Genomic DNA, 22,448 nt, shown 5'->3' on the forward strand with positions numbered 1-22,448 from the left:
TGCTTAGTTATTGTGCGAGGCAGCGAAGAGACGCAGCGCTTAGTTAGTTCTCCAGGCCCTGAACACATGCAACGGTTTACTTGTTGGCAACGCAGCGAGGAGAGGCAGCGGTCTGCTTGTTCATGAGGCAGCGGAGAAATGCAGCGGTTTGCGTGATGGCGAGGCAGAGAACAGAGAGAGCGGTTCGCTTTTTTGCGAGGCAGCGAAGAGACACGGCAGCCTGCTTGTTCTCCAGGCAGCGAAGAGATTAGGCAGTCTGCTTGTTTGTGAGACAGCGAACATCCACAGTGGTCACTCATTGTGCGAGGCAGTGAAGAGGCACAGCGGTCTGCTTGTTCTCCAGGCAGCGAAGAGATTAGGCAGTCTCCTTGTTGGTGAGACAGCGAACATTCATAGTGTTTCTTCATTCTGCGAGGCAGCCTAGAGACGCAGCGTTTTGCTTTTTCGCCAGGCAGCGAACAGATTAGGCAGTCTCCTTGTTTGTGAGACAGAAAACATCCACAGTGGTCACTCCTTCTGCGAGGCAGTGAAGAGAGAGAGTGGTCTGCTTGTTCGCCAGGCAGCGAAAAGATTAGGCACTCTCCTTGTTTGTGAGAGAGCGAACACGCACAGTGCTTCCTCATTCTGCGATGCAGTGAAGAGACAGAGCGTTTTGCTTGTTCGCCTGGCAGCGAAGAGACACAGCGGTTTGCTTGTTCACCAGGCAGTGAAGAGACGAAGCAGTCTGCTTGTTCTCCAGGCAGCGAAAAGATTAGGCAGTCTCCTTGTTTGTTAGACAGTGAACATCCACAGTGGTTCCCCATTCTGCGAGGCAGCGAAGAGCCACAGTGGTTTTCTTGTTCGCCTGGGAGCGAAGAGAGGAAGCAGTCTGCTTGTTCGCCAGGCACTGGACAGATTAGGCAGTCTCCTTGTTTGTGAGTCAGCGAACATCCACAGTGGTTCCTCATTCTGCGAGGCAGCGAAGAGACAGAGCGTTTTGCTTGTTCGCCTGGCAGCGAAGAGACAAAGCGGTTTGCTTGTTCACCAGGCAGTGAAGAGACGAAGCAGTCTGCTTGTTCTCCAGGCAGCGAAAAGATTAGGCAGTCTCCTTGTTTGTTAGACAGTGAACATCCACAGTGGTTCCCCATTCTGCGAGGCAGCGAAGAGCCACAGTGGTTTTCTTGTTCGCCTGGGAGCGAAAGAGGAAGCAGTCTGCTTGTTCGCCAGGCACTGGACAGATTAGGCAGTCTCCTTGTTTGTGAGACAGCAAACATCCGCAGTGCTTCCTCATTCTGCGAGGCAGCGAAGAGACGCAGCGCTCAGTTAGTTCGCCAGTCATCGAAGAGACGAAGCGGTCTGCTTGTTCGCCAGGCAGCGAACAGATTGGGCAGTCTCCCTCTTTGTGAGACAGCGAACATCCACAGTGCTTCCTCATTCTGTGAGGCAGCGAAGAGACGCAGCGGTCTGCTTGTTCACCAGGCAGCGAAGAGACGAAGCCGTCTGCTTGTTCGCCAGGGGGTGGACAGATTAGGCAGTCTCCTTGTTTGTGAGACAGCGAACATCCACTGTGGTCACACATGCTGCGAGGCAGCCAAGAGACACAGCGTTCTGCTTGTTCGTGAGGCAGCAGACAGATGCTGTGGTTTGCCAGACAGCGAGGTAGTGAACAAAGAGAGTGGTTCGCTTGTATGCGGGGCAGGGATGTTTAGCCATGGTTGGCTTTTTGGTGAGTGGGCGAATAGACGCAGTGATGTGCTTTTTTGCGAGTCAGCAAAGAGACGAAGCAGTCTGCTTGTTCTCCGGGCAGCGAACAGATTAGGCAGTCTCCTTGTCTGAGAGACAGCGAACATCCACAGTGGTTCCTCATTCTGCCAGACAGCCAAGAGACGCAGCGGTTTGCTTGTTCGCCTGGCAGCGAAGAGACGAAGTGGTTTGCTTGCTCGCCAGGCAGCGAACAGATTAGGCAGTCTCCGTGTTTGTGAGACAGCGAACATCCACAGTGGTCACTCATTCTGCGAGGCCGGCAAGAGACGCAGTGGTCTGCTTGTTCGCCAGGCAGCGAACAGATTAGGCAGTCTCCTTGTTTGTGAGACAGCGAACATCCACAGTGGTTCCTCATTCTGCGAGGCAGCGAACAGGGAGAGCCTTTTGCTTGTTCGCCTGGCTGCGAAGAGACACAGCGGTTTGCTTGTTCGCCAGGCAGCGAAGAGACAAAGCCGTCTGCTTGTTCGCCAGGCAGTGGACAGATTCCGCATTCTCCTTGTTTGTGAGACAGCGAGCATCCACAGTGGTCACTCATTCTGCGAGGCAGCGAACAGATGCAGCGGTTTGCTTGTCCACTAGATGGCGTAGTGGCATCACGGATTGCTTTTTCGCCTGGAAGCGACCCGGTGCAGCACTTTGCCAGCTGGCGAGGCAGCGAACAGACGCAGCAGTCTGCTGCTTTGTGAGACAGCGAACATCCACGGTGGTTAGTTATTCTGCGAGGCAGCGAAGAGACGAAGCGGTCTGCTTGCTCGCCAGGCAGCGAACAGATTAGGCAGTCTCCTTGTTTGTGAGACAGCGAACATCCACAGTGGTCACTCATTCTGTGAGACAGCGAATTGGCACAGCGTTCTGCTTGTTCGCTAGGCAGTGGACAGATTAGGCAGTCTCCGTGTTTGTGAGACAGCGAACATCCACAGTGGTCACTCATTCTGCGAGGCAGCGAAGAGACGCAGCGGTCTGCTTGTCCATTAGATGGCGTAGTGGCATCACGGATTGCTTTTTCGCCTGGAAGAGACCCGATGCAGCACTTTGCCAGTTGGCGAGGCAGCGTAGAGACGCAGCCGTCTGCTGCTTTGTGAGACAGCGAGCATCCACGGTGCTTAGTTATTGTGCGAGGCAGCGAAGAGACGCAGCGCTTAGTTAGTTCTCCAGGCCCTGAACACATGCAACGGTTTACTTGTTGGCAACGCAGCGAGGAGAGGCAGCGGTCTGCTTGTTCATGAGGCAGCGGAGAAATGCAGCGGTTTGCGTGATGGCGAGGCAGAGAACAGAGAGAGCGGTTCGCTTTTTTGGGAGGCGGCGAAGAGACACGGCAGCCTGCTTGTTCTCCAGGCAGCGAAGAGATTAGGCAGTCTGCTTGTTTGTGAGACAGCGAACATCCACAGTGGTCACTCATTGTGCGAGGCAGTGAAGAGGCACAGCGGTCTGCTTGTTCTCCAGGCAGCGAAGAGATTAGGCAGTCTCCTTGTTGGTGAGACAGCGAACATTCATAGTGTTTCTTCATTCTGCGAGGCAGCCTAGAGACGCAGCGTTTTGCTTTTTCGCCAGGCAGCGAACAGATTAGGCAGTCTCCTTGTTTGTGAGACAGAAAACATCCACAGTGGTCACTCCTTCTGCGAGGCAGTGAAGAGAGAGAGTGGTCTGCTTGTTCGCCAGGCAGCGAAAAGATTAGGCACTCTCCTTGTTTGTGAGAGAGCGAACACGCACAGTGCTTCCTCATTCTGCGATGCAGTGAAGAGACAGAGCGTTTTGCTTGTTCGCCTGGCAGCGAAGAGACACAGCGGTTTGCTTGTTCACCAGGCAGTGAAGAGACGAAGCAGTCTGCTTGTTCTCCAGGCAGCGAAAAGATTAGGCAGTCTCCTTGTTTGTTAGACAGTGAACATCCACAGTGGTTCCCCATTCTGCGAGGCAGCGAAGAGCCACAGTGGTTTTCTTGTTCGCCTGGGAGCGAAGAGAGGAAGCAGTCTGCTTGTTCGCCAGGCACTGGACAGATTAGGCAGTCTCCTTGTTTGTGAGTCAGCGAACATCCACAGTGGTTCCTCATTCTGCGAGGCAGCGAAGAGACAGAGCGTTTTGCTTGTTCGCCTGGCAGCGAAGAGACAAAGCGGTTTGCTTGTTCACCAGGCAGTGAAGAGACGAAGCAGTCTGCTTGTTCTCCAGGCAGCGAAAAGATTAGGCAGTCTCCTTGTTTGTTAGACAGTGAACATCCACAGTGGTTCCCCATTCTGCGAGGCAGCGAAGAGCCACAGTGGTTTTCTTGTTCGCCTGGGAGCGAAAGAGGAAGCAGTCTGCTTGTTCGCCAGGCACTGGACAGATTAGGCAGTCTCCTTGTTTGTGAGACAGCAAACATCCGCAGTGCTTCCTCATTCTGCGAGGCAGCGAAGAGACGCAGCGCTCAGTTAGTTCGCCAGTCATCGAAGAGACGAAGCGGTCTGCTTGTTCGCCAGGCAGCGAACAGATTGGGCAGTCTCCCTCTTTGTGAGACAGCGAACATCCACAGTGCTTCCTCATTCTGTGAGGCAGCGAAGAGACGCAGCGGTCTGCTTGTTCACCAGGCAGCGAAGAGACGAAGCCGTCTGCTTGTTCGCCAGGGGGTGGACAGATTAGGCAGTCTCCTTGTTTGTGAGACAGCGAACATCCACTGTGGTCACACATGCTGCGAGGCAGCCAAGAGAAACAGCGTTCTGCTTGTTCGTGAGGCAGCAGACAGATGCTGTGGTTTGCCAGACAGCGAGGTAGTGAACAAAGAGAGTGGTTCGCTTGTATGCGGGGCAGGGATGTTTAGCCATGGTTGGCTTTTTGGTGAGTGGGCGAATAGACGCAGTGATGTGCTTTTTTGCGAGTCAGCAAAGAGACGAAGCAGTCTGCTTGTTCTCCGGGCAGCGAACAGATTAGGCAGTCTCCTTGTGTGAGAGACAGCGAACATCCACAGTGGTTCCTCATTCTGCCAGACAGCCAAGAGACGCAGCGGTTTGCTTGTTCGCCTGGCAGCGAAGAGACGAAGTGGTTTGCTTGCTCGCCAGGCAGCGAACAGATTAGGCAGTCTCCGTGTTTGTGAGACAGCGAACATCCACAGTGGTCACTCATTCTGCGAGGCCGGCAAGAGACGCAGTGGTCTGCTTGTTCGCCAGGCAGCGAACAGATTAGGCAGTCTCCTTGTTTGTGAGACAGCGAACATCCACAGTGGTTCCTCATTCTGCGAGGCAGCGAACAGGGAGAGCCTTTTGCTTGTTCGCCTGGCTGCGAAGAGACACAGCGGTTTGCTTGTTCGCCAGGCAGCGAAGAGACAAAGCCGTCTGCTTGTTCGCCAGGCAGTGGACAGATTCCGCATTCTCCTTGTTTGTGAGACAGCGAGCATCCACAGTGGTCACTCATTCTGCGAGGCAGCGAACAGATGCAGCGGTTTGCTTGTCCACTAGATGGCGTAGTGGCATCACGGATTGCTTTTTCGCCTGGAAGCGACCCGGTGCAGCACTTTGCCAGCTGGCGAGGCAGCGAACAGACGCAGCAGTCTGCTGCTTTGTGAGACAGCGAACATCCACGGTGGTTAGTTATTCTGCGAGGCAGCGAAGAGACGAAGCGGTCTGCTTGCTCGCCAGGCAGCGAACAGATTAGGCACTCTCCTTGTTTGTGAGACAGCGAACATCCACAGTGGTCACTCATTCTGCGAGGCAGCGAACAGATGCAGCGGTTTGCTTGTCCACTAGATGGCGTAGTGGCATCACGGATTGCTTTTTCGCCTGGAAGCGACCCGATGCAGCACTTTGCCAGCTGGCGAGGCAGCGAACAGACGCAGCAGTCTGCTGCTTTGTGAGACAGCGAACATCCACGGTGGTTAGTTATTGTGCGAGGCAGCGAAGAGACGAAGCGGTCTGCTTGCTCGCCAGGCAGCGAACAGATTAGGCAGTCTCCTTGTTTGTGAGACAGCGAACATCCACAGTGGTCACTCATTCTGCGAGACAGCGAATTGGCACAGCGTTCTGCTTGTTCGCTAGGCAGTGGACAGATTAGGCAGTCTCCGTGTTTGTGAGACAGCGAACATCCACAGTGGTCACTCATTCTGCGAGGCAGCGAAGAGACGCAGCGGTCTGCTTGTCCATTAGATGGCGTAGTGGCATCACGGATTGCTTTTTCGCCTGGAAGAGACCCGATGCAGCACTTTGCCAGTTGGCGAGGCAGCGTAGAGACGCAGCCGTCTGCTGCTTTGTGAGACAGCGAGCATCCACGGTGCTTAGTTATTGTGCGAGGCAGCGAAGAGACGCAGCGCTTAGTTAGTTCTCCAGGCCCTGAACACATGCAACGGTTTACTTGTTGGCAACGCAGCGAGGAGAGGCAGCGGTCTGCTTGTTCATGAGGCAGCGGAGAAATGCAGCGGTTTGCGTGATGGCGAGGCAGAGAACAGAGAGAGCGGTTCGCTTTTTTGGGAGGCGGCGAAGAGACACGGCAGCCTGCTTGTTCTCCAGGCAGCGAAGAGATTAGGCAGTCTCCTTGTTTGTGAGACAGCGAACATCCACAGTGGTCACTCATTGTGCGAGGCAGTGAAGAGGCACAGCGGTCTGCTTGTTCTCCAGGCAGCGAAGAGATTAGGCAGTCTCCTTGTTGGTGAGACAGCGAACATTCATAGTGTTTCTTCATTCTGCGAGGCAGCCTAGAGACGCAGCGTTTTGCTTTTTCGCCAGGCAGCGAACAGATTAGGCAGTCTCCTTGTTTGTGAGACAGAAAACATCCACAGTGGTCACTCCTTCTGCGAGGCAGTGAAGAGAGAGAGTGGTCTGCTTGTTCGCCAGGCAGCGAAAAGATTAGGCACTCTCCTTGTTTGTGAGAGAGCGAACACGCACAGTGCTTCCTCATTCTGCGATGCAGTGAAGAGACAGAGCGTTTTGCTTGTTCGCCTGGCAGCGAAGAGACACAGCGGTTTGCTTGTTCACCAGGCAGTGAAGAGACGAAGCAGTCTGCTTGTTCTCCAGGCAGCGAAAAGATTAGGCAGTCTCCTTGTTTGTTAGACAGTGAACATCCACAGTGGTTCCCCATTCTGCGAGGCAGCGAAGAGCCACAGTGGTTTTCTTGTTCGCCTGGGAGCGAAGAGAGGAAGCAGTCTGCTTGTTCGCCAGGCACTGGACAGATTAGGCAGTCTCCTTGTTTGTGAGTCAGCGAACATCCACAGTGGTTCCTCATTCTGCGAGGCAGCGAAGAGACAGAGCGTTTTGCTTGTTCGCCTGGCAGCGAAGAGACAAAGCGGTTTGCTTGTTCACCAGGCAGTGAAGAGACGAAGCAGTCTGCTTGTTCTCCAGGCAGCGAAAAGATTAGGCAGTCTCCTTGTTTGTTAGACAGTGAACATCCACAGTGGTTCCCCATTCTGCGAGGCAGCGAAGAGCCACAGTGGTTTTCTTGTTCGCCTGGGAGCGAAAGAGGAAGCAGTCTGCTTGTTCGCCAGGCACTGGACAGATTAGGCAGTCTCCTTGTTTGTGAGACAGCAAACATCCGCAGTGCTTCCTCATTCTGCGAGGCAGCGAAGAGACGCAGCGCTCAGTTAGTTCGCCAGTCATCGAAGAGACGAAGCGGTCTGCTTGTTCGCCAGGCAGCGAACAGATTGGGCAGTCTCCCTCTTTGTGAGACAGCGAACATCCACAGTGCTTCCTCATTCTGTGAGGCAGCGAAGAGACGCAGCGGTCTGCTTGTTCACCAGGCAGCGAAGAGACGAAGCCGTCTGCTTGTTCGCCAGGGGGTGGACAGATTAGGCAGTCTCCTTGTTTGTGAGACAGCGAACATCCACTGTGGTCACACATGCTGCGAGGCAGCCAAGAGAAACAGCGTTCTGCTTGTTCGTGAGGCAGCAGACAGATGCTGTGGTTTGCCAGACAGCGAGGTAGTGAACAAAGAGAGTGGTTCGCTTGTATGCGGGGCAGGGATGTTTAGCCATGGTTGGCTTTTTGGTGAGTGGGCGAATAGACGCAGTGATGTGCTTTTTTGCGAGTCAGCAAAGAGACGAAGCAGTCTGCTTGTTCTCCGGGCAGCGAACAGATTAGGCAGTCTCCTTGTGTGAGAGACAGCGAACATCCACAGTGGTTCCTCATTCTGCCAGACAGCCAAGAGACGCAGCGGTTTGCTTGTTCGCCTGGCAGCGAAGAGACGAAGTGGTTTGCTTGCTCGCCAGGCAGCGAACAGATTAGGCAGTCTCCGTGTTTGTGAGACAGCGAACATCCACAGTGGTCACTCATTCTGCGAGGCCGGCAAGAGACGCAGTGGTCTGCTTGTTCGCCAGGCAGCGAACAGATTAGGCAGTCTCCTTGTTTGTGAGACAGCGAACATCCACAGTGGTTCCTCATTCTGCGAGGCAGCGAACAGGGAGAGCCTTTTGCTTGTTCGCCTGGCTGCGAAGAGACACAGCGGTTTGCTTGTTCGCCAGGCAGCGAAGAGACAAAGCCGTCTGCTTGTTCGCCAGGCAGTGGACAGATTCCGCATTCTCCTTGTTTGTGAGACAGCGAGCATCCACAGTGGTCACTCATTCTGCGAGGCAGCGAACAGATGCAGCGGTTTGCTTGTCCACTAGATGGCGTAGTGGCATCACGGATTGCTTTTTCGCCTGGAAGCGACCCGGTGCAGCACTTTGCCAGCTGGCGAGGCAGCGAACAGACGCAGCAGTCTGCTGCTTTGTGAGACAGCGAACATCCACGGTGGTTAGTTATTCTGCGAGGCAGCGAAGAGACGAAGCGGTCTGCTTGCTCGCCAGGCAGCGAACAGATTAGGCACTCTCCTTGTTTGTGAGACAGCGAACATCCACAGTGGTCACTCATTCTGCGAGGCAGCGAACAGATGCAGCGGTTTGCTTGTCCACTAGATGGCGTAGTGGCATCACGGATTGCTTTTTCGCCTGGAAGCGACCCGATGCAGCACTTTGCCAGCTGGCGAGGCAGCGAACAGACGCAGCAGTCTGCTGCTTTGTGAGACAGCGAACATCCACGGTGGTTAGTTATTGTGCGAGGCAGCGAAGAGACGAAGCGGTCTGCTTGCTCGCCAGGCAGCGAACAGATTAGGCAGTCTCCTTGTTTGTGAGACAGCGAACATCCACAGTGGTCACTCATTCTGCGAGACAGCGAATTGGCACAGCGTTCTGCTTGTTCGCTAGGCAGTGGACAGATTAGGCAGTCTCCGTGTTTGTGAGACAGCGAACATCCACAGTGGTCACTCATTCTGCGAGGCAGCGAAGAGACGCAGCGGTCTGCTTGTCCATTAGATGGCGTAGTGGCATCACGGATTGCTTTTTCGCCTGGAAGAGACCCGATGCAGCACTTTGCCAGTTGGCGAGGCAGCGTAGAGACGCAGCCGTCTGCTGCTTTGTGAGACAGCGAGCATCCACGGTGCTTAGTTATTGTGCGAGGCAGCGAAGAGACGCAGCGCTTAGTTAGTTCTCCAGGCCCTGAACACATGCAACGGTTTACTTGTTGGCAACGCAGCGAGGAGAGGCAGCGGTCTGCTTGTTCATGAGGCAGCGGAGAAATGCAGCGGTTTGCGTGATGGCGAGGCAGAGAACAGAGAGAGCGGTTCGCTTTTTTGGGAGGCGGCGAAGAGACACGGCAGCCTGCTTGTTCTCCAGGCAGCGAAGAGATTAGGCAGTCTCCTTGTTTGTGAGACAGCGAACATCCACAGTGGTCACTCATTGTGCGAGGCAGTGAAGAGGCACAGCGGTCTGCTTGTTCTCCAGGCAGCGAAGAGATTAGGCAGTCTCCTTGTTGGTGAGACAGCGAACATTCATAGTGTTTCTTCATTCTGCGAGGCAGCCTAGAGACGCAGCGTTTTGCTTTTTCGCCAGGCAGCGAACAGATTAGGCAGTCTCCTTGTTTGTGAGACAGAAAACATCCACAGTGGTCACTCCTTCTGCGAGGCAGTGAAGAGAGAGAGTGGTCTGCTTGTTCGCCAGGCAGCGAAAAGATTAGGCACTCTCCTTGTTTGTGAGAGAGCGAACACGCACAGTGCTTCCTCATTCTGCGATGCAGTGAAGAGACAGAGCGTTTTGCTTGTTCGCCTGGCAGCGAAGAGACACAGCGGTTTGCTTGTTCACCAGGCAGTGAAGAGACGAAGCAGTCTGCTTGTTCTCCAGGCAGCGAAAAGATTAGGCAGTCTCCTTGTTTGTTAGACAGTGAACATCCACAGTGGTTCCCCATTCTGCGAGGCAGCGAAGAGCCACAGTGGTTTTCTTGTTCGCCTGGGAGCGAAGAGAGGAAGCAGTCTGCTTGTTCGCCTGGCAGCGAACAGATTAGGCAGTCTCCTTGTTTGTGAGACAGAAAACATCCACAGTGGTTCCTCATTCTGCGAGGCAGCGAAGAGACGCAGCGCTCAGTTAGTTCGCCAGTCATCGAAGAGACGAAGCGGTCTGCTTGTTCGCCAGGCAGCGAACAGATTAGGCAGTCTCCTTTTTTGTGAGACAGCGAACATCCACAGTGGTCACTCATTCTGCGAGACAGCGAATTGGCACAGCGGTTTGCTTGTTCACCAGGCAGTGAAGAGACGAAGCAGTCTGCTTGTTCTCCAGGCAGCGAAAAGATTAGGCAGTCTCCTTGTTTGTTAGACAGTGAACATCCACAGTGGTTCCCCATTCTGCGAGGCAGCGAAGAGCCACAGTGGTTTTCTTGTTCGCCTGGGAGCGAAAGAGGAAGCAGTCTGCTTGTTCACCAGGCAGTGAAGAGACGAAGCAGTCTGCTTGTTCTCCAGGCACTGGACAGATTAGGCAGTCTCCTTGTTTGTGAGACAGCGAACATCCACTGTGGTCACACATGCTGCGAGGCAGCCAAGAGAAACAGCGTTCTGCTTGTTCGTGAGGCAGCAGACAGATGCTGTGGTTTGCCAGACAGCGAGGTAGTGAACAAAGAGAGTGGTTCGCTTGCATGCGGGGCAGGGATGTTTAGCCATGGTTGGCTTTTTGGTGAGTGGGCGAATAGACGCAGTGATGTGCTTTTTTGCGAGTCAGCAAAGAGACGAAGCAGTCTGCTTGTTCTCCGGGCAGCGAACAGATTAGGCAGTCTCCTTGTCTGAGAGACAGCGAACATCCACAGTGGTTCCTCATTCTGCCAGACAGCCAAGAGACGCAGCGGTTTGCTTGTTCGCCTGGCAGCGAAGAGACGAAGTGGTTTGCTTGCTCGCCAGGCAGCGAACAGATTAGGCAGTCTCCGTGTTTGTGAGACAGCGAACATCCACAGTGGTCACTCATTCTGCGAGGCCGGCAAGAGACGCAGTGGTCTGCTTGTTCGCCAGGCAGCGAACAGATTAGGCAGTCTCCTTGTTTGTGAGACAGCGAACATCCACAGTGGTTCCTCATTCTGCGAGGCAGCGAACAGGGAGAGCCTTTTGCTTGTTCGCCTGGCTGCGAAGAGACACAGCGGTTTGCTTGTTCGCCAGGCAGCGAAGAGACAAAGCCGTCTGCTTGTTCGCCAGGCAGTGGACAGATTCCGCATTCTCCTTGTTTGTGAGACAGCGAGCATCCACAGTGGTCACTCATTCTGCGAGGCAGCGAACAGATGCAGCGGTTTGCTTGTCCACTAGATGGCGTAGTGGCATCACGGATTGCTTTTTCGCCTGGAAGCGACCCGGTGCAGCACTTTGCCAGCTGGCGAGGCAGCGAACAGACGCAGCAGTCTGCTGCTTTGTGAGACAGCGAACATCCACGGTGGTTAGTTATTCTGCGAGGCAGCGAAGAGACGAAGCGGTCTGCTTGCTCGCCAGGCAGCGAACAGATTAGGCACTCTCCTTGTTTGTGAGACAGCGAACATCCACAGTGGTCACTCATTCTGCGAGACAGCGAATTGGCACAGCGTTCTGCTTGTTCGCTAGGCAGTGGACAGATTAGGCAGTCTCCGTGTTTGTGAGACAGCGAACATCCACAGTGGTCACTCATTCTGCGAGGCAGCGAAGAGACGCAGCGGTCTGCTTGTCCATTAGATGGCGTAGTGGCATCACGGATTGCTTTTTCGCCTGGAAGAGACCCGATGCAGCACTTTGCCAGTTGGCGAGGCAGCGTAGAGACGCAGCCGTCTGCTGCTTTGTGAGACAGCGAGCATCCACGGTGCTTAGTTATTGTGCGAGGCAGCGAAGAGACGCAGCGCTTAGTTAGTTCTCCAGGCCCTGAACACATGCAACGGTTTACTTGTTGGCAACGCAGCGAGGAGAGGCAGCGGTCTGCTTGTTCATGAGGCAGCGGAGAAATGCAGCGGTTTGCGTGATGGCGAGGCAGAGAACAGAGAGAGCGGTTCGCTTTTTTGGGAGGCGGCGAAGAGACACGGCAGCCTGCTTGTTCTCCAGGCAGCGAAGAGATTAGGCAGTCTCCTTGTTGGTGAGACAGCGAACATTCATAGTGTTTCTTCATTCTGCGAGGCAGCCTAGAGACGCAGCGTTTTGCTTTTTCGCCAGGCAGCGAACAGATTAGGCAGTCTCCTTGTTTGTGAGACAGAAAACATCCACAGTGGTCACTCCTTCTGCGAGGCAGTGAAGAGAGAGAGTGGTCTGCTTGTTCGCCAGGCAGCGAAAAGATTAGGCACTCTCCTTGTTTGTGAGAGAGCGAACACGCACAGTGCTTCCTCATTCTGCGATGCAGTGAAGAGACAGAGCGTTTTGCTTGTTCGCCTGGCAGCGAAGAGACACAGCGGTTTGCTTGTTCACCAGGCAGTGAAGAGACGAAGCAGTCTGCTTGTTCTCCAGGCAGCGAAAAGATTAGGCAGTCTCCTTGTTTGTTAGACAGTGAACATCCACAGTGGTTCCCCATTCTGCGAGGCAGCGAAGAGCCACAGTGGTTTTCTTGTTCGCCTGGGAGCGAAGAGAGGAAGCAGTCTGCTTGTTCGCCAGGCAGCGAACAGATTAGGCAGTCTCCTTGTTTGTGAGACAGAAAACATCCACAGTGGTTCCTCATTCTGCGAGGCAGCGAAGAGACGCAGCGCTCAGTTAGTTCGCCAGTCATCGAAGAGACGAAGCGGTCTGCTTGTTCGCCAGGCAGCGAACAGATTAGGCAGTCTCCTTGTTTGTGAGACAGAAAACATCCACAGTGGTTCCCCATTCTGCGAGGCAGCGAAGAGACACAGTGGTTTTCTTGTTCGCCTGGGAGCGAAGAGAGGAAGCAGTCTGCTTGTTCGCCAGGCAGCGAACAGATTGGGCAGTCTCCCTCTTTGTGAGTCAGCGAACATCCACAGTGCTTCCTCATTCTGTGAGGCAGCGAAGAGACGCAGCGGTCTGCTTGTTCACCAGGCAGCGAAGAGACGAAGCCGTCTGCTTGTTCGCCAGGTGGTGGACAGATTAGGCAGTCTCCTTGTTTGTGAGACAGCGAACATCCACTGTGGTCACACATGCTGCGAGGCAGCCAAGAGAAACAGCGTTCTGCTTGTTCGTGAGGCAGCAGACAGATGCTGTGGTTTGCCAGACAGCGAGGTAGTGAACAAAGAGAGTGGTTCGCTTGTATGCGGGGCAGGGATGTTTAGCCATGGTTGGCTTTTTGGTGAGTGGGCGAATAGACGCAGTGATGTGCTTTTTTGCGAGTCAGCAAAGAGACGAAGCAGTCTGCTTGTTCTCCGGGCAGCGAACAGATTAGGCAGTCTCCTTGTCTGAGAGACAGCGAACATCCACAGTGGTTCCTCATTCTGCCAGACAGCCAAGAGACGCAGCGGTTTGCTTGTTCGCCTGGCAGCGAAGAGACGAAGTGGTTTGCTTGCTCGCCAGGCAGCGAACAGATTAGGCAGTCTCCGTGTTTGTGAGACAGCGAACATCCACAGTGGTCACTCATTCTGCGAGGCCGGCAAGAGACGCAGTGGTCTGCTTGTTCGCCAGGCAGCGAACAGATTAGGCAGTCTCCTTGTTTGTGAGACAGCGAACATCCACAGTGGTTCCTCATTCTGCGAGGCAGCGAACAGGGAGAGCCTTTTGCTTGTTCGCCTGGCAGCGAAGAGACACAGCGGTTTGCTTGTTCGCCAGGCAGCGAAGAGACAAAGCCGTCTGCTTGTTCGCCAGGCAGTGGACAGATTCCGCATTCTCCTTGTTTGTGAGACAGCGAGCATCCACAGTGGTCACTCATTCTGCGAGGCAGCGAACAGATGCAGCGGTTTGCTTGTCCACTAGATGGCGTAGTGGCATCACGGATTGCTTTTTCGCCTGGAAGCGACCCGGTGCAGCACTTTGCCAGCTGGCGAGGCAGCGAACAGACGCAGCAGTCTGTTGCTTTGTGAGACAGCGAACATCCACGGTGGTTAGTTATTCTGCGAGGCAGCGAAGAGACGAAGCGGTCTGCTTGCTCGCCAGGCAGCGAACAGATTAGGCACTCTCCTTGTTTGTGAGACAGCGAACATCCACAGTGGTCACTCATTCTGCGAGGCAGCGAACAGATGCAGCGGTTTGCTTGTCCACTAGATGGCGTAGTGGCATCACGGATTGCTTTTTCGCCTGGAAGCGACCCGATGCAGCACTTTGCCAGCTGGCGAGGCAGCGAACAGACGCAGCAGTCTGCTGCTTTGTGAGACAGCGAACATCCACGGTGCTTAGTTATTGTGCGAGGCAGCGAAGAGACGCAGCGCTTAGTTAGTTCTCCAGGCCCTGAACACATGCAACGGTTTACTTGTTGGCAACGCAGCGAGGAGAGGCAGCGGTCTGCTTGTTCATGAGGCAGCGGAGAAATGCAGCGGTTTGCGTGATGGCGAGGCAGAGAACAGAGAGAGCGGTTCGCTTTTTTGGGAGGCAGCGAAGAGACACGGCAGCCTGCTTGTTCTCCAGGCAGCGAAGAGATTAGGCAGTCTCCTTGTTTGTGAGACAGCGAACATCCACAGTGGTCACTCATTGTGCGAGGCAGTGAAGAGGCACAGTGGTTTTCTTGTTCGCCTGGGAGCGAAAGAGGAAGCAGTCTGCTTGTTCGCCAGGCACTGGACAGATTAGGCAGTCTCCTTGTTTGTGAGACAGCAAACATCCGCAGTGCTTCCTCATTCTGCGAGGCAGCGAAGAGACGCAGCGCTCAGTTAGTTCGCCAGTCATCGAAGAGACGAAGCGGTCTGCTTGTTCGCCAGGCAGCGAACAGATTGGGCAGTCTCCCTCTTTGTGAGACAGCGAACATCCACAGTGCTTCCTCATTCTGTGAGGCAGCGAAGAGACGCAGCGGTCTGCTTGTTCACCAGGCAGCGAAGAGACGAAGCCGTCTGCTTGTTCGCCAGGGGGTGGACAGATTAGGCAGTCTCCTTGTTTGTGAGACAGCGAACATCCACTGTGGTCACACATGCTGCGAGGCAGCCAAGAGAAACAGCGTTCTGCTTGTTCGTGAGGCAGCAGACAGATGCTGTGGTTTGCCAGACAGCGAGGTAGTGAACAAAGAGAGTGGTTCGCTTGTATGCGGGGCAGGGATGTTTAGCCATGGTTGGCTTTTTGGTGAGTGGGCGAATAGACGCAGTGATGTGCTTTTTTGCGAGTCAGCAAAGAGACGAAGCAGTCTGCTTGTTCTCCGGGCAGCGAACAGATTAGGCAGTCTCCTTGTGTGAGAGACAGCGAACATCCACAGTGGTTCCTCATTCTGCCAGACAGCCAAGAGACGCAGCGGTTTGCTTGTTCGCCTGGCAGCGAAGAGACGAAGTGGTTTGCTTGCTCGCCAGGCAGCGAACAGATTAGGCAGTCTCCGTGTTTGTGAGACAGCGAACATCCACAGTGGTCACTCATTCTGCGAGGCCGGCAAGAGACGCAGTGGTCTGCTTGTTCGCCAGGCAGCGAACAGATTAGGCAGTCTCCTTGTTTGTGAGACAGCGAACATCCACAGTGGTTCCTCATTCTGCGAGGCAGCGAACAGGGAGAGCCTTTTGCTTGTTCGCCTGGCTGCGAAGAGACACAGCGGTTTGCTTGTTCGCCAGGCAGCGAAGAGACAAAGCCGTCTGCTTGTTCGCCAGGCAGTGGACAGATTCCGCATTCTCCTTGTTTGTGAGACAGCGAGCATCCACAGTGGTCACTCATTCTGCGAGGCAGCGAACAGATGCAGCGGTTTGCTTGTCCACTAGATGGCGTAGTGGCATCACGGATTGCTTTTTCGCCTGGAAGCGACCCGGTGCAGCACTTTGCCAGCTGGCGAGGCAGCGAACAGACGCAGCAGTCTGCTGCTTTGTGAGACAGCGAACATCCACGGTGGTTAGTTATTCTGCGAGGCAGCGAAGAGACGAAGCGGTCTGCTTGCTCGCCAGGCAGCGAACAGATTAGGCAGTCTCCTTGTTTGTGAGACAGCGAACATCCACAGTGGTCACTCATTCTGCGAGACAGCGAATTGGCACAGCGTTCTGCTTGTTCGCTAGGCAGTGGACAGATTAGGCAGTCTCCGTGTTTGTGAGACAGCGAACATCCACAGTGGTCACTCATTCTGCGAGGCAGCGAAGAGACGCAGCGGTCTGCTTGTCCATTAGATGGCGTAGTGGCATCACGGATTGCTTTTTCGCCTGGAAGAGACCCGATGCAGCACTTTGCCAGTTGGCGAGGCAGCGTAGAGACGCAGCCGTCTGCTGCTTTGTGAGACAGCGAGCATCCACGGTGCTTAGTTATTGTGCGAGGCAGCGAAGAGACGCAGCGCTTAGTTAGTTCTCCAGGCCCTGAACACATGCAACGGTTTACTTGTTGGCAACGCAGCGAGGAGAGGCAGCGGTCTGCTTGTTCATGAGGCAGCGGAGAAATGCAGCGGTTTGCGTGATGGCGAGGCAGAGAACAGAGAGAGCGGTTCGCTTTTTTGGGAGGCGGCGAAGAGACACGGCAGCCTGCTTGTTCTCCAGGCAGCGAAGAGATTAGGCAGTCTCCTTGTTTGTGAGACAGCGAACATCCACAGTGGTCACTCATTGTGCGAGGCAGTGAAGAGGCACAGCGGTCTGCTTGTTCTCCAGGCAGCGAAGAGATTAGGCAGTCTCCTTGTTGGTGAGACAGCGAACATTCATAGTGTTTCTTCATTCTGCGAGGCAGCCTAGAGACGCAGCGTTTTGCTTTTTCGCCAGGCAGCGAACAGATTAGGCAGTCTCCTTGTTTGTGAGACAGAAAACATCCACAGTGGTCACTCCTTCTGCGAGGCAGTGAAGAGAGAGAGTGGTCTGCTTGTTCGCCAGGCAGCGAAAAGATTAGGCACTCTCCTTGTTTGTGAGAGAGCGAACACGCACAGTGCTTCCTCATTCTGCGATGCAGTGAAGAGACAGAGCGTTTTGCTTGTTCGCCTGGCAGCGAAGAGACACAGCGGTTTGCTTGTTCACCAGGCAGTGAAGAGACGAAGCAGTCTGCTTGTTCTCCAGGCAGCGAAAAGATTAGGCAGTCTCCTTGTTTGTTAGACAGTGAACATCCACAGTGGTTCCCCATTCTGCGAGGCAGCGAAGAGCCACAGTGGTTTTCTTGTTCGCCTGGGAGCGAAGAGAGGAAGCAGTCTGCTTGTTCGCCAGGCAGCGAACAGATTAGGCAGTCTCCTTGTTTGTGAGACAGAAAACATCCACAGTGGTTCCTCATTCTGCGAGGCAGCGAAGAGACGCAGCGCTCAGTTAGTTCGCCAGTCATCGAAGAGACGAAGCGGTCTGCTTGTTCGCCAGGCAGCGAACAGATTAGGCAGTCTCCTTTTTTGTGAGACAGCGAACATCCACAGTGGTCACTCATTCTGCGAGACAGCGAATTGGCACAGCGGTTTGCTTGTTCACCAGGCAGTGAAGAGACGAAGCAGTCTGCTTGTTCTCCAGGCAGCGAAAAGATTAGGCAGTCTCCTTGTTTGTTAGACAGTGAACATCCACAGTGGTTCCCCATTCTGCGAGGCAGCGAAGAGCCACAGTGGTTTTCTTGTTCGCCTGGGAGCGAAAGAGGAAGCAGTCTGCTTGTTCGCCAGGCAGTGAAGAGACGAAGCAGTCTGCTTGTTCTCCAGGCACTGGACAGATTAGGCAGTCTCCTTGTTTGTGAGACAGCGAACATCCACTGTGGTCACACATGCTGCGAGGCAGCCAAGAGAAACAGCGTTCTGCTTGTTCGTGAGGCAGCAGACAGATGCTGTGGTTTGCCAGACAGCGAGGTAGTGAACAAAGAGAGTGGTTCGCTTGTATGCGGGGCAGGGATGTTTAGCCATGGTTGGCTTTTTGGTGAGTGGGCGAATAGACGCAGTGATGTGCTTTTTTGCGAGTCAGCAAAGAGACGAAGCAGTCTGCTTGTTCTCCGGGCAGCGAACAGATTAGGCAGTCTCCTTGTGTGAGAGACAGCGAACATCCACAGTGGTTCCTCATTCTGCCAGACAGCCAAGAGACGCAGCGGTTTGCTTGTTCGCCTGGCAGCGAAGAGACGAAGTGGTTTGCTTGCTCGCCAGGCAGCGAACAGATTAGGCAGTCTCCGTGTTTGTGAGACAGCGAACATCCACAGTGGTCACTCATTCTGCGAGGCCGGCAAGAGACGCAGTGGTCTGCTTGTTCGCCAGGCAGCGAACAGATTAGGCAGTCTCCTTGTTTGTGAGACAGCGAACATCCACAGTGGTTCCTCATTCTGCGAGGCAGCGAACAGGGAGAGCCTTTTGCTTGTTCGCCTGGCTGCAAAGAGACACAGCGGTTTGCTTGTTCGCCAGGCAGCGAAGAGACAAAGCCGTCTGCTTGTTCGCCAGGCAGTGGACAGATTCCGCATTCTCCTTGTTTGTGAGACAGCGAGCATCCACAGTGGTCACTCATTCTGCGAGGCAGCGAACAGATGCAGCGGTTTGCTTGTCCACTAGATGGCGTAGTGGCATCACGGATTGCTTTTTCGCCTGGAAGCGACCCAATGCAGCACTTTGCCAGCTGGCGAGGCAGCGAACAGACGCAGCAGTCTGCTGCTTTGTGAGACAGCGAACATCCACGGTGGTTAGTTATTGTGCGAGGCAGCGAAGAGACGAAGCGGTCTGCTTGCTCGCCAGGCAGCGAACAGATTAGGCAGTCTCCTTGTTTGTGAGACAGCGAACATCCACAGTGGTCACTCATTCTGCGAGACAGCGAATTGGCACAGCGTTCTGCTTGTTCGCTAGGCAGTGGACAGATTAGGCAGTCTCCGTGTTTGTGAGACAGCGAACATCCACAGTGGTCACTCATTCTGCGAGGCAGCGAAGAGACGCAGCGGTCTGCTTGTCCATTAGATGGCGTAGTGGCATCACGGATTGCTTTTTCGCCTGGAAGAGACCCGATGCAGCACTTTGCCAGTTGGCGAGGCAGCGTAGAGACGCAGCCGTCTGCTGCTTTGTGAGACAGCGAGCATCCACGGTGCTTAGTTATTGTGCGAGGCAGCGAAGAGACGCAGCGCTTAGTTAGTTCTCCAGGCCCTGAACACATGCAACGGTTTACTTGTTGGCAACGCAGCGAGGAGAGGCAGCGGTCTGCTTGTTCATGAGGCAGCGGAGAAATGCAGCGGTTTGCGTGATGGCGAGGCAGAGAACAGAGAGAGCGGTTCGCTTTTTTGGGAGGCGGCGAAGAGACACGGCAGCCTGCTTGTTCTCCAGGCAGCGAAGAGATTAGGCAGTCTCCTTGTTTGTGAGACAGCGAACATCCACAGTGGTCACTCATTGTGCGAGGCAGTGAAGAGGCACAGCGGTCTGCTTGTTCTCCAGGCAGCGAAGAGATTAGGCAGTCTCCTTGTTGGTGAGACAGCGAACATTCATAGTGTTTCTTCATTCTGCGAGGCAGCCTAGAGACGCAGCGTTTTGCTTTTTCGCCAGGCAGCGAACAGATTAGGCAGTCTCCTTGTTTGTGAGACAGAAAACATCCACAGTGGTCACTCCTTCTGCGAGGCAGTGAAGAGAGAGAGTGGTCTGCTTGTTCGCCAGGCAGCGAAAAGATTAGGCACTCTCCTTGTTTGTGAGAGAGCGAACACGCACAGTGCTTCCTCATTCTGCGATGCAGTGAAGAGACAGAGCGTTTTGCTTGTTCGCCTGGCAGCGAAGAGACACAGCGGTTTGCTTGTTCACCAGGCAGTGAAGAGACGAAGCAGTCTGCTTGTTCTCCAGGCAGCGAAAAGATTAGGCAGTCTCCTTGTTTGTTAGACAGTGAACATCCACAGTGGTTCCCCATTCTGCGAGGCAGCGAAGAGCCACAGTGGTTTTCTTGTTCGCCTGGGAGCGAAGAGAGGAAGCAGTCTGCTTGTTCGCCAGGCAGCGAACAGATTAGGCAGTCTCCTTGTTTGTGAGACAGAAAACATCCACAGTGGTTCCTCATTCTGCGAGGCAGCGAAGAGACGCAGCGCTCAGTTAGTTCGCCAGTCATCGAAGAGACGAAGCGGTCTGCTTGTTCGCCAGGCAGCGAACAGATTAGGCAGTCTCCTTTTTTGTTAGACAGTGAACATCCACAGTGGTTCCCCATTCTGCGAGGCAGCGAAGAGACACAGTGGTTTTCTTGTTCGCCTGGGAGCGAAGAGAGGAAGCAGTCTGCTTGTTCGCCAGGCAGCGAACAGATTGGGCAGTCTCCCTCTTTGTGAGTCAGCGAACATCCACAGTGCTTCCTCATTCTGTGAGGCAGCGAAGAGACGCAGCGGTCTGCTTGTTCACCAGGCAGCGAAGAGACGAAGCCGTCTGCTTGTTCGCCAGGTGGTGGACAGATTAGGCAGTCTCCTTGTTTGTGAGACAGCGAACATCCACTGTGGTCACACATGCTGCGAGGCAGCCAAGAGAAACAGCGTTCTGCTTGTTCGTGAGGCAGCAGACAGATGCTGTGGTTTGCCAGACAGCGAGGTAGTGAACAAAGAGAGTGGTTCGCTTGTATGCGGGGCAGGGATGTTTAGCCATGGTTGGCTTTTTGGTGAGTGGGCGAATAGACGCAGTGATGTGCTTTTTTGCGAGTCAGCAAAGAGACGAAGCAGTCTGCTTGTTCTCCGGGCAGCGAACAGATTAGGCAGTCTCCTTGTGTGAGAGACAGCGAACATCCACAGTGGTTCCTCATTCTGCCAGACAGCCAAGAGACGCAGCGGTTTGCTTGTTCGCCTGGCAGCGAAGAGACGAAGTGGTTTGCTTGCTCGCCAGGCAGCGAACAGATTAGGCAGTCTCCGTGTTTGTGAGACAGCGAACATCCACAGTGGTCACTCATTCTGCGAGGCCGGCAAGAGACGCAGTGGTCTGCTTGTTCGCCAGGCAGCGAACAGATTAGGCAGTCTCCTTGTTTGTGAGACAGCGAACATCCACAGTGGTTCCTCATTCTGCGAGGCAGCGAACAGGGAGAGCCTTTTGCTTGTTCGCCTGGCAGCGAAGAGACACAGCGGTTTGCTTGTTCGCCAGGCAGCGAAGAGACAAAGCCGTCTGCTTGTTCGCCAGGCAGTGGACAGATTCCGCATTCTCCTTGTTTGTGAGACAGCGAGCATCCACAGTGGTCACTCATTCTGCGAGGCAGCGAACAGATGCAGCGGTTTGCTTGTCCACTAGATGGCGTAGTGGCATCACGGATTGCTTTTTCGCCTGGAAGCGACCCGGTGCAGCACTTTGCCAGCTGGCGAGGCAGCGAACAGACGCAGCAGTCTGTTGCTTTGTGAGACAGCGAACATCCACGGTGGTTAGTTATTCTGCGAGGCAGCGAAGAGACGAAGCGGTCTGCTTGCTCGCCAGGCAGCGAACAGATTAGGCACTCTCCTTGTTTGTGAGACAGCGAACATCCACAGTGGTCACTCATTCTGCGAGGCAGCGAACAGATGCAGCGGTTTGCTTGTCCACTAGATGGCGTAGTGGCATCACGGATTGCTTTTTCGCCTGGAAGCGACCCGATGCAGCACTTTGCCAGCTGGCGAGGCAGCGAACAGACGCAGCAGTCTGCTGCTTTGTGAGACAGCGAACATCCACGGTGCTTAGTTATTGTGCGAGGCAGCGAAGAGACGCAGCGCTTAGTTAGTTCTCCAGGCCCTGAACACATGCAACGGTTTACTTGTTGGCAACGCAGCGAGGAGAGGCAGCGGTCTGCTTGTTCATGAGGCAGCGGAGAAATGCAGCGGTTTGCGTGATGGCGAGGCAGAGAACAGAGAGAGCGGTTCGCTTTTTTGGGAGGCAGCGAAGAGACACGGCAGCCTGCTTGTTCTCCAGGCAGCGAAGAGATTAGGCAGTCTCCTTGTTTGTGAGACAGTGAACATCCACAGTGGTTCCCCATTCTGCGAGGCAGCGAAGAGACACAGTGGTTTTCTTGTTCGCCTGGGAGCGAAGAGAGGAAGCAGTCTGCTTGTTCGCCAGGCACTGGACAGATTAGGCAGTCTCCTTGTTTGTGAGACAGCAAACATCCGCAGTGCTTCCTCATTCTGCGAGGCAGCGAAGAGACGCAGCGCTCAGTTAGTTCGCCAGTCATCGAAGAGACGAAGCGGTCTGCTTGTTCGCCAGGCAGCGAACAGATTGGGCAGTCTCCCTCTTTGTGAGACAGCGAACATCCACAGTGCTTCCTCATTCTGTGAGGCAGCGAAGAGACGCAGCGGTCTGCTTGTTCACCAGGCAGCGAAGAGACGAAGCCGTCTGCTTGTTCGCCAGGTGGTGGACAGATTAGGCAGTCTCCTTGTTTGTGAGACAGCGAACATCCACTGTGGTCACACATGCTGCGAGGCAGCCAAGAGAAACAGCGTTCTGCTTGTTCGTGAGGCAGCAGACAGATGCTGTGGTTTGCCAGACAGCGAGGTAGTGAACAAAGAGAGTGGTTCGCTTGTATGCGGGGCAGGGATGTTTAGCCATGGTTGGCTTTTTGGTGAGTGGGCGAATAGACGCAGTGATGTGCTTTTTTGCGAGTCAGCAA

This window comes from Apteryx mantelli, chromosome 6 (assembly GCF_036417845.1).
Source record: "Apteryx mantelli isolate bAptMan1 chromosome 6, bAptMan1.hap1, whole genome shotgun sequence".
NCBI lineage: Eukaryota > Metazoa > Chordata > Aves > Apterygiformes > Apterygidae > Apteryx > Apteryx mantelli.